Source organism: Pteropus vampyrus, unplaced genomic scaffold (genome assembly GCF_000151845.1).
Source record: "Pteropus vampyrus isolate Shadow unplaced genomic scaffold, Pvam_2.0 Scaffold288, whole genome shotgun sequence".
NCBI classification, from domain to species: Eukaryota; Metazoa; Chordata; class Mammalia; order Chiroptera; family Pteropodidae; genus Pteropus; species Pteropus vampyrus.
Genome location: NW_011889069.1, coordinates 2,331,054 through 2,347,613, shown reverse-complemented (window position 1 = coordinate 2,347,613; position 16,560 = coordinate 2,331,054).

The following is a 16,560-nucleotide window of genomic DNA, read 5'->3' as shown; positions in this document are numbered from 1 at the left end:
ATATCTTCCCTGTGACTTCTGTTGGAGTTCAGCAAAAATTTTCATATGGCGTCTTTACGCACCACAGGCCTTCTAGCACCTAAATTATATGGCCCAAGGGGTAGAACAGCATGTGCTAAATGAAAACCTTTTTATGGTAGTCTATTGATGACTCAATAAATACTCTGAAGCAATATTCCCAAATGAAGTATATTTTACATTCTAAATCCAAAGAGAAAAAACAAGTACTATGCTTCTTATTTACCTGAAGGAGGTACAAAATTCAGCAAGTTGACTTTACAATGTTACATCATACCCGAGATCACAAGATAACTATAATCGTCATTGATATGTCATGCTTCTGAATTTCTGCAATTTTTTAAAAAAATTATTTTAATTAGTTTCAAGAATGCAGTACATTGGTTAGACATCATATAGTTCATAAAATGATCCCCCCAATTGCTCCCTCCCTCCCCTGACCCTCCACCTAGCCAATGTATTAATGCTAACTGCATTCCCTATGCTGTGCTCCCCATCCCCATGACCATCCATCAGTCTTCTTTAACCCTTCACCTCATTTTCCCACCTCCCATCCCCCCTCTCCTGTCTGTCACCAAATTGTCTACTATAACCATGAGTCTGTTTTTGGTTAGTTTTTGGTTAGTTCTTTATATTGCTTAGATTCCTCATATAAGTGAAATTATATAGTGTTTATCTTTCTCTATCTGAATTAAATACCTTCTCTCTCTGTCTTAAATACCTTCTAGATCCATCAAAGCAATATTTTTATCCATCCTCCTCCTTTTAGTCTGTGTGTCTTTTAATCTGAAGTGAGTCTTTTTAAGGCAGCATATGTAGGGATCTTGTTTTCTTATCCTTTCAGCCACTCTATCTTTGGGTTGGAGCACTTAATTCTTTTCCATTTAAGGTACTTATTGATTGGAATGTAGTTGTTGCCATTCTTTATTCCTGTTTTTTTGATACATGTTTTTTCTTCTTAAAGAAATCCCTCCAACATTCCCTGTAATACTTGCTTGGTGGTGATAAATTCCTTTAGCTTATTTTTGTCTGGGAAGCTCTTTATCTGTCCTTCAATTCTAAATGATAGCTTTGGTGGATAAAGTATTCTTGGTTGTAGATCCTGGGTCTTCAACATGTCGAATACTTTGTGCCAAGCCCTTCTGTCTCGCATAGTTTCTTTTGAGAAATCAGCTGCCAGTCTTATGGGTGTTCCTGTGTAGGTAACTATCTGCTTTTATCTTGCTGCTTTTACTATTCTTTCTTTGTATTTAACCTTCGGCATTTTAATGATAATGTGTCCTGGCGTGGGCCTGTTTGGATTCCTGATTTTTGGAATTCTCTGAGCTTCCTGGAGTTTTACGTCCATTTCCTTTACCAAGTTAGGGAAGTTTTACATCATTATTTCTTCAAACAGCTCTTCAATATCTTGTTTTCCTTCAGGTATGCCAATCAGACGGGTATTTTGACCCTTAATAGTATCCCATATGCTCCTTAAATTATTTTTATAGCCTTGGCATCTTATCTCTTGCCAATCTTATTGAGTGTCCCATCCTCTAGATAGGGAATTTGATTCTTTTCTTTATTCACTTTGTTTATTCCTTTGCTTATTCTTATTCCATTTTTAATATACTTCTCATCTCAGATAATGTGTTCTTCATTTCAGATTGGTTCCCTTTTATAATTTCCATTTCCATTTTTATATTTTTTATCTCTTTGTTGAAGTTCTCACTGAATTTAACCAAAAGTTCATTGGGCATCTTTATAACCAGTGTTTCAAACTCTGCATCTGTTAGATTACTTGACTCCATTATATCTGGATCTCTATTCTCTTCTCTCATATGGTTTCTGCTTCTTTATCTTCCTATTTTGGCTGTCTTTCCATGTCTGTTTCTATGTACTAAGCAAAGCTCCTAAGTCTCCTGGTCTTATTAGTGTGGATTTGTAAAGTAGGAATCCAGTGGCACAGTCTTGAGAGGTTCAGTTGCAGGCCAAATTTAGCCCAAGTCTCTGCCCCTTTGGGGCCACCTGTTAAGATTCAGCAAGCAATCCACAGATGCTGTGCTTATAGTTACCTCAAAAGGCTACAGCAGAAACCAAGGCCAGCTGCTACAAATGTGAGTCTAGGCGCTGCTCAGTAAGGAGCACTTGACTCGCTGAGGATATACCTGGATGTGGTGTGGGTGGGGCCGTGAGTTGGGGTAGGCAGGGTTTCAGGGAATCCTCTGGGCAGAGCAACCTCTGTTATCCAGTTTGATGACATCACGGCAATGGCAGAGCTGTGTCCGGTGCACAGGTATGGGTCAGGGCTCAACAGGAAAGGATGGATACCTCTAGAACTTCTGTACAGAGTGAGTCTCGCCTCAGCCTCCACTCCGATAATGTCTCCCTGTAAGTCCCTCCTGCCCTCTGCGCGTAGTCGAATGGGCACTAGTGCTCAGAGCAAGCAGGTCCATCACCGCAAAAATCCACTCACAGACGTGGCCCCTTTAAGAGGTTTCTGCCACTGCCGGCTGCTACCGCAGCCTCCATGTTACTCAGGCGCTCAAGACCAGGTAGCCCCGTGTCCTTGCCCTGTCCTACCTTCTGCAGTTGCAGGATGATTTCTTATATTTCTCCCTATTTGCACAGCTTGTTTATCTAGAATCCCAGGTGATTTTTCCTTGTTGCTTGCTCCTTGTTTCCATCACATCTTTGATTTCATCACCAGAGGAATGAACAGAGCCTCTATCATCTATGCCATTTTTTCCCTCTCCACTCTGCAATTTTTAAAAATTTCTTATTCTATGGTCAGTGTGTTGGTGTGTGTGTTTATACACATACATATGTATATACATATACATATATACATATATAAAGACAAATAAATAAAACATATTTGTTATACATGTTTTATTTGTTACATACGCATATATGTCTTACTCAGATATTTAGAGCAGCGCTATACAAAATATAATCCTGACAGTACTGCTGACCTATGAACTGTTCATTACCAGTCCAAAAGGTAAGTCCAAGAGAGAAATTAACCAGTTCAAAAGATAATAAGTATGGAAAGTGAGAGTGATAAGACAATTTTATACATCATTTTGTCATTTACACAACATCCAAACTTCAGCTCTTTATTTTATAAAAGTACTGGTTTGAGAATGATTAGAAATTAAAGTAAAACAAAACAAGAATACAACAAACTTTTAAAACTGACCTTTGCCACAGATAGTGTGAGAAGTATTTCTCTAGGTTTCTACATGTGACTCACTTCTCACTAGCTTGATGTTACAGAGAATGTCAAGACAATAAAAGTGTGAACTGACTATATTTTAACATAAAGCATAGTATTCAACATGCCCTAAAGCAGGATATTAAAGTATACTACTTTCCTTGCCATGTAACGGCAAACTACTTTCAATCCTTTTTATTATCAGAAATTAACAGACAATAGCATTTTCTAGATTATTGGCCACATACCAAGTGACAGAAATTGTGTTAATCTTCTTACTAAAGATGACACTTGAAACAACAACTGTGATTTAGACATCTCATTAAGTTATCTTGTATTCTACAACCATCTGCCACAACCCATTTTTGTAAGGGTCAGACAGATAAATTAAAGAGATATGTTAGAGATTATCACCCTTGTATCTTTTTATGTCTTTATTTGTGATTTAAGTATAAGCATATTTTTCAATGAATACAGTATTTCTTCTTGGCAATAGAGAGAGAGGAAGAATGATGAGAAAGCCATTTCAGAAGTTTCTGCTTATTAGTACCTACCATAATATGCACAGATCAGGAAACCAAAACAAAGGTACTTCTGCTAGGTGCTAAAAATATATATCCCAATTATACATATGGGATCTAATGAAATAACCACATTGTGAATTTGCCGACTCCATGAAACCACAATTTAGATGACCTTAGACCAAAATCTGTTTATCAACTGACCTCTATAAGCTCTTACCCTAATTATGGGGTCACTATTGGCATTTTCCATTTCATGATACAAGTGTAAGTTCAGACTCACTAGCTAACAGTTACAGTAATATCTATTTCCCCACTGCGTAGTGAGAACTTTTCTTAAATTCTTTGGGAAAGGATCAGAAAAATATTTATAGCAAGCTCTTGTAGTGAAGTAGCAGGATGATTCTCGATGAAGACATTGCCTTCTTTTCAATCAGTGGGTTCTTATTCTGTGAACCAGCTTAAATCTGATAACTAGGTGAGGAACTGTGACTTACTATTATGTCAGTTAACATTAACCTGCTACATTCTGTTTTTTTTTCCTGATTATATAAACCTAGTAATACCCTAGTCTTCTCTCCTTCTGTTTCGCCCTTAAAAGCACCATGATCTGTTCGCTACTACCATATATTTTTGTGGGTTAAGGCAGCCTTCTTACCTATTGCAGCAATTAGACTTACCTTATTTTTGATAGTTATGTGCTGCCATGTAGCTACTTTCATTTTATAATCCCAATATTGATATTGATATAAAAAAATGCCAGTTCAAAGGCAGCAACACCCACTATCTACCATAGCCTTCAGAAGATAGCTTCTACTCATCTCAGCAATGTCCATGCACCTATCACCAAAGTATTCCTTACTATCCTAGTGATGTATGTCTTCTGGACCCTCCTATGGAATGCAATGAAATGGTAGAAGCCTAGGTTATACATAGTATATTTCACATCTCCAGCTTCCTAAATCTTCTTATCCCTTCTTCAAAACTGACATATTTACTTACTTTAGTGTAGACAATTGTTGAGTCTGGATTTCAAAAAGCCATTCCAGCTGATACTTTTAGAATTTATTCCAGAAGTCCTTGCCAAAATATTGACCCCTGAATTTTGGGAGAGTAGCCCCAGGTCAGCGAGTTCTCTATTACCCAACTTTGTAGTTCAACCTTGTTTTAATACCTCTAAGATCCACTCCTGCGTGTTTTCTGCAGGTTCCTTCTACATATTGCCAGGTTATGAAATACTTTCGGTATGTAGACTGTATCTTCTTGAAGAAAAAATCTACCACCCCCCCACCCACTGTACCACCATCTCCTTAGTTTGACCTTAGATTTGACTCTGATTATCAGCCCAGAGAAGACAATGAGGAGGGATCGTGTTGAGAATAAAATTATACTGTGAAGAATATTCTTTAGATGAGGTTATCACATTATCTCTCAGTAAAAGGAGGATATGTTTTTTTCTGTCAATAAAGAAGGGATCGTTTTTCTCTTGAGAATTTTCCTGCCAAAAATATCAGGAAAACTTGTATGTTCAATATTTTTAGGTTTATGAATAAAAGTGACTCCATTCCGTGTCTCTATATTCCAGTCTTCATTGCTAGAACACTGACATTAATAATTGAAGACTTCTGTTGCTTCATATTCAGTTATCTTTACACTTTTGTTATATAATTAGACTTGGGGTCTGATTTTCCACCTACTTTAATCTGAGACCAAAGAACATAAGAGTCTCCTTTAAAGCTACCAGAGAGGCCTTCTAGCTTTAGGACATTCTAAGTTGGCAAATAACTGTTCTCAGACTGTTATTTTTTATAGTCTCTAGTGGTATCACAATCATCTACCTACTCCATAAGCCTTGTAATGTTCATGGTTCCCATGCTGACTGACAACAAATCTTGTTCTTCCAATGTCTTACCTTCTAACTGCATTTTATCCAATGAAAACCTAGATGTACTGCACTGCTACTCTATACCAGAGTTTATTATCATCCCAGTAACTTTCAGCAATAAACTTTATATTGCTTCCAGAAAGGTAGACAATCCAACTCCAAAACAATTTTAAGAATATGCTTTCCATATTTCACTTGAAATATCAATTGCCTTAGTCTGGGATTCCTAGACTACAGAGCCTGAATCAAGCATTAATGTGTTGACTTTCTATTTAAGTGGTGCAAACTCAGGCTATTGAAGGTGAGGTAAAGGAAGGTGAAACAAAGAGAGATGCAAAGCAATGCAAATGATGCTTTACACTTTGTAATGAGGCAGGAAAAAGGTACAGCCTATCACTTAATAGGTATATGAGCTCAACATATGGGACTTCTTGGATTGCTTACAAGGAAAATCTATACATGGTATAGCCCTATGGAGAGAAAAAAGGGAACTAAAAAAAATAGGACTTGATAGAAGGCCCAAGGGTCTCGATGCACAATCCAAATCCAACTCAGTCCCAGCTTCATTTTTAAGCCAATAGATGACAGTTGTGAGCTCTCTCTGAAATATCCATAGAAATAACACTGGATTCTGTGCCCAGCAGAGATGTCCAGGTTTGATGTCACCCATTGCATTGGTCTGATCTGGAAAGACTGTTCAGGGAGAATTCTAAAATCTGAGGCCTACTGCCCTTCCCATTGCATTCCCCTTTTGGTCTCATATACCTTTTATTTCCCCTCCACACTTAAAGACAAGACTGTCGTAAGAAAACACCTAGACAGAGAACAGAAGCAAATAGCTAATTTTTTAGAGCTGAATATGTTACAGCAGGTCACCATTATCATAAAGGTTTATAACCGTATTTGTACATTTATCACAAATTCGCACACAAAAAATATGCAGACTGAGTTCTTTGACCACAATGCAGTATTATCAACAAAAATACAATCTCAATGACTTCTCCTCATATATTTGGCAATTTAAAAACATTTTTCTAAGTAATGAATTAAAGAAGAAATCACAACGGCTTATAAAATATCTAGACATGAATGGCAAAGAAAACTATGTAACCAAATTGCAGGCTGCAGCTAATGTAGTAATTGGAGGAAATTTTAGAGCTTTAAATGAAATGTTATAGCTTTAAATGCTTAAGTTAAAAAACAGGAAAATCTGAAACTTGAGTTGCTCATTAATGAGTTATGCATTCAATCACAAATCTAGACCAAGAAAAATAAACTGAAGGAAATAATAAAAATAAAGGTAAAAATAATTGACAGAAAAGAAACTAAATGAATCTATAGATTTTCAACAAAACCAAAAGCTAACTCTATGAATTATAATACAATAGAAAACTTACAGAAAACTTGAAGAGAGAGAAGTAGAAATAAAACATTATAAACTCCTAATACATTGATTCAGCCTTGGTTAAACTTCAAATAAATCATAAGCTACTCATTTCAATGTTAAATAATGAGAAATTTCAAGTAGAGGATTTGTAGATACAAGTGCTTTTTATCCAGGTGGTATAACTTCTTTTTTTAATTGTATTTTTTAAACATATTTTGCCATGAAATTGTTTTCTTAGTTTATTTATAAGAAATTCTCCTAAGACATTTTAACCCAAATGGTTTTTATTTACTTGCAAAATATAACTCTTAGTTAGCTTCAATGTTAAGATTAGTACAATGATTTGTTTAGTTATTGGTTGTGGGAAATTGTATTTACTCATTTGGTGTTTGTTATGGAAAGCTGAATTTACTAATAAACCTTGTAATATATGCTCACTCAGTAACACTTCAAAGTTCTTTTAGAATTAAACTCAAGTATATAGGTTCTCTCAGAATGAATCATCTGTGTAATATTTTTCTTGCATGTATCTATGTAAGTAAAATTTAATGCTTATGATAAAATGTATTTTTAAAACATTATATGCAAATAAACATATTCCAAGACAATGAAAATGGGAAAGGGTAACAAAATTACAGGTAAAGTTGAGACAATACTATGGACAACTTTGTTCCCACCATTTAAAAAATATGAACTATACATAATCACAAAATTGATTGCAGAAGAGATAGAAAATATGAATATACTAATAATCATTAAAGAATTAAACCTTCTTTCTAGAAAAACTTCAGTTTTAGTTTTACAGATTTCACCAAATCTTCAAGAAGGAGAAATAAAGAGATCATTCCTGTCTTGTGAAACTGTTTTAGAGAATAACATTTTAAGGCAAAACTACTCAACTCATTTTAAATATTAGTATAATACTGACCAAATTAAACAATAACCATGCAAAAATTATAAACTTATATAGAAACATAGAAACATAGAAACAATTGTTTTAAAATATTGAAAATAATATTGCATAAAAATATATTACAACTTAGTATTTATTCCACATATATAAAGATATTCAACATGGAATAAGTTACTAATATACCACATCGATAAAATGAAAAAAAAATATGATCATCTAAATAAGTCTCATAGAATAATATAATTTAATTTAATAATCAGTTATATTAAAAATAGCTTTTAATAGAGTAGAATAGAAGGGTATGTCCATGTCTAGATTAGAAATTCATTATTAGCTCTATCTAAACCAATCTCTCAAGCTATATACTATTCAATCTCATTCCTGTTTACAGTCTCAAGGCCAACACTTCTACAATTCCTTTTGTCTCCTATATCATTTTTTAAATTTTATTAGATATTTTTATCAGCATATAAACATGCTATTTCTCCATTCTCTGTGTCTCTCTTTGTTTCTCTTTTTTATATCTTGCATTCTCATTCTCTCTCTCTCTCCCTGCTCTTTCCCTCCCTTCCTCTCTCTCTGCTTCTATCCACAGTATCAATTTTCAGCTCTCTTTTACAACAAAACTCAAAGGAATTATCTATATTCACTGTTTCAGATTTTTCTCTTCATTCCCTCTTCATATCTCCCAAAGAGGATTCTACCCTCATCGCTCTATTGAAAATGAATTTATTAAGGTCACTGATGACTTCCACATTATTACATTTAATGTTTAACTCTTAGATCCATCCTACTTGACCTGTCTATGATACCACTGCTCACTCTTTCCTCCTTGTTATACATTCTTCATTTAGTTTCTAGGAAGCTGTAGTCTTAGCTTTCCTTCTAACTAGCTCTTCTCTCTCCCTCACCTTTCCTGGTTCCTCATTTTTTCTACAATCTCTTAAAGTGCCCAAGGGCTCTATCTTCAGTCTTAATAACTTCATTTATTTTCTTCACGTTAAATACTTTCTATTTGCCAGTGTCACTCAAATTTATATTTCCAACCAGACATCTCTCTTGTTAATTTCAAATTACCACTTCAACATCTCTATTTGGATATGTAAACATCTCAAACTTTCTACGTCCAAAATTAGACTCTTCTTCTTCCCTTCCTTAACTTACTTAAGTTCGATCTTTCCCTTCTTGGTTGAGAAAACATTTATCTTTCCAGCTGCTTAGACCACAAAACTTATAGTCTTTCTTGAGAGCTTATTTTCTCTCTAAAATCACATACAATTCAACAACAACAACAACAACAACAACAACAACAACAACAACAAACAGAATTCAATTATTTCTTATTTCTCACTTTTTCCACTGCTCGGAACCTTATCTGAGAATTTTCCTCCACCTGGAGTACTCTTCCTCCATATATTTACAAAGTGAACTCTTTTGCCTTCTTCAATCTTTCCTCAACTATCACTTCATTAAGGCCTACACCGATAATCCTATTTTAAATAGCAACACATGCCCTCTAGATCCTAAATCCACTAATCCTGAATTATATTTTTTTCTTATACCACTTATGATTGTTTAACATGATAACATGATATTATAGATACACACACAGATATATACATATATAATATATGGTGTATCTTGTTTAATGTGGGCTACATGAGAGAATAATTATTTTTTCTGTATTATATGCTGTGTATTGTAAGCATCTAAACAGTCTGTCATATGTAACTTCTCAATAAACATTTGGGATCTAAATGTATATTAAAGATTGTACAATAAGACAAAAAAAGGTTTTATAAATGGAAAGGAGGAGTGGAAATACTTTTAAATTTATTTAAAATGTGATTGAATTCATAGAAATTCAAAATAACCTATAGATGTAAAAAGTACAGTAGAGTTGTTGGACATAATCTGAGTACATTAAAGAACATTCCTCTTTTCCAGGAATAATCAAAGAGAAACTGTAACAGCAAATAAAAATCTTATTTGTAGCAACAATAAAAAATTACAAAAGTCCTTTGGAATAATATAACGAAAATGTGCAGAATTGTTATGGAAAGAAATATAAAACTCATGAAAGGCATCAAAGAAGATCTAAATAAATAGGGAGATAGCTATTATTCTGATAAGAAAATTTAATATAATTTTTCAATTTAATCTTTAAATGCAATGAAATTTTAACCATAATCTCGAGACATTTTGTAAAACTTAAAATATTATGTCCAATATAAAATAATAAATAGATAGGAATAGCCAAGACAGTTCTACAAAATAAGAAGAGAGATTTATATTACCATTTGTCAATATTTACTTTAAAGTTATAATAACTAAAAGAATGTGGTGTTGAAGTAAGAATAGACCAAAAAAAATCAACAGAGCAGAATAGAAAATGTAGAACCAGAGCCAAGCATTTTTAAAGCTTTATGATTTCATAGAGATGATTCTTAAAATTAATTTAGAAAGCAAAAATGTTTAAAAATGCATATGGATATTTTTCCACATAAAATGATATATAATTTCTTCTTCATTCTACCAAAATCTCAATTCCACATGGATTTCGTACAAAACTATGAAATTATTAGAGAACATATATGTAAATATCTTATGAAGTTGATAGAAGAAATTTGTTAAACAAAATGTTAAACAACAAAATGAGCCCACATATTAAATTAAAATTTATTACATAAATTCACATTACATTTTAAGTTTCTATATGGTTAAAATACTATAGACAAAGCAAAAACCAAAAACAAAGCTGGAGGTAATATTTGCAACATTCATATAAAACTAGAGGTCAATATCTAAATAAAAAACTTTTTAAAAAACAATAAGAAAAAGATAAGCACAATAGAAAAATGTACAAATGAAATATAAAGGAAATTCACAGGACTGTATGACTAATACATATATAAAGAAATGCTGTATATTATCAGTAATCAATAAAATCAAATAAAACAAGAGGCTATTTTTATCTATCAGATTATAAAAACATATTAACATATTAACACTTATTGTAAGTCTTTGCACAAAGTTCTCTTTCAATAATTTTATGACTCTTTACCTGTTGCCTAAAAAAAAAAAAAAATCAAGTATTTATTTCATGTGAGGAAATTAAAACTAATGCATTGCTAATTAAAACTCAAATTATTATTGCTATTTGGAGAGTTGGCAATTTCTTGTAAAATTGAGAAAATATACATTAAATGGTTTAATATTTGTTTCTAGCTAATTCTCTCATATGTGTACAAAGAGATATATACAGGAATCTTTACAGACAAACGATTTTTCATGTTGGAAGTGACCCTAAATGTCCATTAATGGGGGATGAAAAAATAAATTCAAACTTACATATGTGAAGAAAATTTACATATAATTTAATATATATATCAACCAAATTAATTAAGAAAAAATTCTATCTAAAGAAAATATGCATATCTATATATAATAAAAGTGGAAAAGCTTGGACAAGGGGAATACATACTAAATTTATGAGAGTAATTTAAGAAGAAGAATGGGTTTGGGGAGAGGTCAACCTTATTTGTAATAAGTTTTTTCTATATTAAATGATTTGAAACAAATGCAATATTTAAATCTAGGTGTTGTGTTCATGGGTGTTCAATTCATTTGTCTCTGTATGTATTTTTAGGTTTTGTTTTTTTTTTTTCCTAAAATAAACAATATCAACCCAAAGGGGAAAAGTTTAGAAACAAATCTTGACATTTCTAATTTTATGGACTCATCAATTTATACCTATACCTATATACATATATACCTATAGCTGTATAAAAAGCTATACAAAAGCTGAGTGGTAAAACACAAATTATTTAATTTATGATTCTGTATATTAGTTGGTGGTCATTTTGGTCTATTCTAACTCAGTCCTGATTAATCCTTGTTGGACTTTCATAAGACAGCGGTCAACAGATGTGTAGGGTGGGGCCTGGATGATCTAAGATGGACTTAAGTCCATGTCTGGCAGCTGGCAGCCCCAATGATCTGTAGGGTGCCTTCAGCAGAATGGCTTATCTCTATATGGCACCTCTCATTCTTCAGCAGGCTTCTTCACAGCATGGTCATAGTGTTTAAAGACAGCAGCAGGAGAGGACAAAATCCAAGGCCAAACACTTCTAAAACCTCTACTTGTGTTACATTTGTTGACACCCCATAAGCTAAAGAAGTGCCCAGGCTGAGTCCAGATTCAGAGTGAAAGTTCTTTCAGAGTCATACATCTTTAGGAGGCATGGATGCATGGAGGAAAGAAATTCTGTCATTTTTGAAACCTATCACACAAAACTTAACAATAATGTATAATGATGTAAGAAGAAAAGCATTAAAAAACTATACATGTACATACATACTGGGCTAAACTCAGATGAAGGAGGAGCGAAAATTGGTGGAAGAAATAGCAACTACTAAAAATATGCAGGTGATATAATCTTACTGGCAGAAAGTCACAATAATTTGAAATGCCTTCTGATGAAAGTGAAAGAAGAACGTGCCAAAGCAGGGCTGCATTAGAGCACCAAGAATACAAATATTATGACTACAGAAGGAATACACAACTTTAACATGAAGAATGCAGACATCAAAATTGTTAAAGATGTTGCTTACCTGGTTCCATCATCAGTTCAAATGGGGACTGCAGCCAAGAAATCAAGAGAAAGCTGAGACTCAGAAGGGTAGTGATGGAAGAATTAGAAAAGATGACGAAGAGCAATGGTGTGTCATTAGAGACAAAAGCTAAGATCATTCACACCCCCATATTCCCAGTTACTGTGTACAGATGAGAAAATCTGACAGTAAAGAAGGCTGATAGAAAACAAATGTTTCATGTGAAATATGGTGTTGGAGGAGAGCTCTATGGACACCTTGGACATCCAGAAAGATGAACAAGTAGGTCCTAGAGTAAATTAAGCCTGAAACATCACTGTAGGCAAAAAGAAAAAAAAGAAAAAGAAAAAGAAAGAAAAATAAAAAGAAAAAAAAGAAAAGAAAGAGAAGATGAAGAGGAGAGGAAAAAAGAAAAGAAAAGAAAAGAAAAGAAAAGAAAAGAAAAGAAAAGAAAAGAAAAGAAAAGAAAAGAAAAAGAGAAAAACTGAATGTCCTTCTTCAGGCACATCATGAGAAGACAGTATACCTGGGAAATACAAAAGGCAGAGAAAAAGAAGAAGCCAGAATATGAAGTGCTTTGACTCTGTAAAATAAGCCATAAACACGAGTCTACAGGAGCTGAGCAGGGAAGTTGAGCACAGGAAATTGGAGAGAGAGAGACAGAGACAGAGACAGGCAGACAGACAGACAGACAGACAGACAGATCTGGGGAAGGGCGTAGAATAAAGCAATTAGTAAAGAGTGAAAACAATAACTAATACCTTTTTAAAAAGTGTGTGATATTTCTAACATGGTTATGGTTTTGGTGAGGAACCAAATTAAGAAAGGGGCAGATGGTTTAATTTCTTTCAGTTTTCTGTTTTCACCTCTGATATCATCAACAGGTGGTACCTTTCAGATGGCAGATTTTCTTTGGGAATGTAAACCTAAATCATATTTCACATGTTTTAGAAAACAAAGAGACCAAAACAAATGTACTTATAGTAAGCAAACTACATAGTAACATAAGGTGACAGGCGTAGATGGATGAAAAGTTCAGGGTGAGCCCTGAGGCCACCATTGCCACATCCCACCATGGAAGAGATAAAGGAGAGTTAATTTACATACATTTCTGCTTCTAGGCTTTTCAACATACTCTGAACAGAATTTCTCCTAGTCTTCAAATCTGTAGTGATAGAGATTTCATATCCTGCTTTAAAAATGCATTCTCGGCATCAAACAGCCCTCATAGTCAGTCTTCGGTCTAGCCTATATTTGTATTGCTGCAATGTGCTAATTTCCTGTGAGATTATGCCCTCTGTGGAAATGGCAAACATAATTTTTTTCCTATAGTATTCTTTCACAGATCAGATATAATAGACTGAATCCCTCTTATATTTCTGCACATCACTCTTGAAAGACCAGACATAATACAAGGGTCTGACCAATAGCATAAGCAGTGAAAGGATAAAAGTATTGCTAGTTTTTGTTGTCAATTCACACACTTATTAGCACAGATGGCTTTAACCTTGCATTTTTTTTATAGTGGTGCCATATAACAACTTCACTCGTTACTTACAGTCTCTCCAATGTCAGATGTCCTCGCTGTAATCTAGAGGCAGTGCAAAGTGACAGAAGGACCACTGTACTATGAACCAAAGATCTGAGTTTAAGTTCAGGCTCTGCCACTTATTTGTTGTATGACCTTGGCCAAGAGGCTTATAATCTCGGCCTTACTTTCTTCATTGTGAGGATAATAAGACCTAACTCTCATTATCTCAAACTTGATGGAGAGGATTTAATAAAATGATGTACATGAAAAGCACCTTGTAGGTTTTAACTCAGTAAAGCCATGTAAAATATTATCCCTGTTTACAAACTCCCAACTCAGGGCAGCTTAATCATGGTTTCCTGGACTAGTCTTGAAAATTGTCAGTCACAACATATTTATTCCTGAGGATCGTGGGCTGTGGTTTGGCTGAGTTTCTAAGGTTTGTCATGATGTTATTTATTGTTCTTAACTTGTAATACTTTTGTCATTATATTTTTCTCTATAAAAATCCTATGAATGGTCAATCCTCAGGCATTTCACAAAAGTCTATTCTTTTATTTAGTAAACATAGTACACCTATTTTGTGTGTTCTGTGTTAGATAAGGGAGATATAAAGATGAACGAAACAGTTCCTAAATTTAAGAAGCCACAGTCAAAAGAGAGAGCCTGAGAAGCAAAATATTATATAATGTGTAAAACACTGTGATCAAGATATGGACAGGTGCTAAACTATTCAACTGTCCTTTATTGTAGAAATGAGAAAATTAAGAAACTCTTAAAATATGGCATAGATAGCCTTCCAATGTTTGAATCTCTACTGTGTTCTCTCACCATTTTGCACCTTTCGCTTCACCTATGTTTTGGCCAGTCAAAATTACTTCCAGTTTATAAAATGAGTGAGGCTATTTCTAGTCTCTGTGAGGCTGTCCATACTGTTCTTTTCCCCTGGGACACCCTTTCCCGCACTACCTACAGAACAATCATATATAATTCAAGGAAGAGCTTAGGCCTTAATTTTTTTTTTAACTACATTTTCCTTCTCTTTTGTCCTCTGCACCCAATCCAGTTCCCACTGGCCCATAAAATGAAGATATAACAGCAGGGTATTAGATGAATTGTCCTCACAGATATGAAAGATGGGGGTGGACAAGATGATAATGGAGCAAGTGCTCAATTCATTCCTGAACAGGGGAAAATTAACAGTAAGTCAAAGTATGAGGGAAAGAAGGAGGGACAGAGGTAAATACAGTTTAATGACCTGATTCCCAAGGCTTGTGGATGTACGGAAGAACTGGTTTGGAAGAAGCAACAGAAAGCAAGGAGTACAGACCCAAAGTATTTAAAGAGACAGTGAGAGAGAGAAAGCAGCCTACACCTGAGAGATGTAGATCTTTGAGGGCAGTTAGGAGAATATGCAAATCATTTTTAGAGAAGGAGTTTAGGATGCAGGGGGATGCCTACATGTAAGTTCCAGACCAGAATCTAAACGGTGGTGGAGAGAGGTTGAAGACTGGACCAGAATAATTGTTATTTAAGTGGTTTAGAGATTGGATCTGGCCAACATAGGTTTATCTGGGAGATGTGGACTTCTTTTGCAGGTAGGAGAATTGGAATGTGACATACCTTGGCCAAGTAGATTGTTTATGCAGTGGCTGCATGATCACCCAATAGAAATCATTCCTTAGAGATGTTCAAACTAAAACTTGGAACAGAGAATTAGGATTCTCTGTTGGCAAAATGTGTGTGACATGTGAGGCTTGCGAATTGTTTGTAGCTGTGTCTCCTGCCAGGTAGAGGAGACTGACCTGCAGTGAGAATGAATCTAACATGCAGAGAAAAGTAGATGAGAAAGGTGAAATGAGCATGCCCTGGGGACATTGGATTCCTAGTCCCAGGTTGACATCTAGCTGTACCCTTGTAGTTTACATAGAGCTTGCAGGGAGTTCCTCTTCTCTCTCAAACTAACTCAATTTGGCTATTTCTCGCTTACAATCAAATAAATCTTAACACATTAATCTAATTTATAAAGAAAAATTACTGAAAAAATTTTCTACTTTATTATTACCAACAAATTGCTTGTGACATGCCTTAAAACTAAATGTGACACTGCTAATTAGTACAGACTGTTGAGAGCTACCTGCTTCAAACACAGAAGCAGGGACTCCAGACATTTCTCCAGAGACATAGAGCTGATACCTTTCTTTTACTGTCTTCTTTAGGCCACACAGAGTCCCAGGTGAAAGAGCAGCAATGCTGTTATCTGCAGCACTTGTGCATGAGCCATGTATGATTAGGACCTACGTAGTTGTGGTCCATGCAGCTTCAGACTGGGTCTGATTCACTTCCCTGATGAGATGCTTTGACCTGGACTCTCTGGCAGAGACTCTTAACTTCGGTGTCTCTCCTACAGGCACAGCATCAACTGAAACATCCCCAAACCTTTACTTCCTGGGGACTTGCACTATTTGAATCCTTGCTTTAGAAAGATAATATGA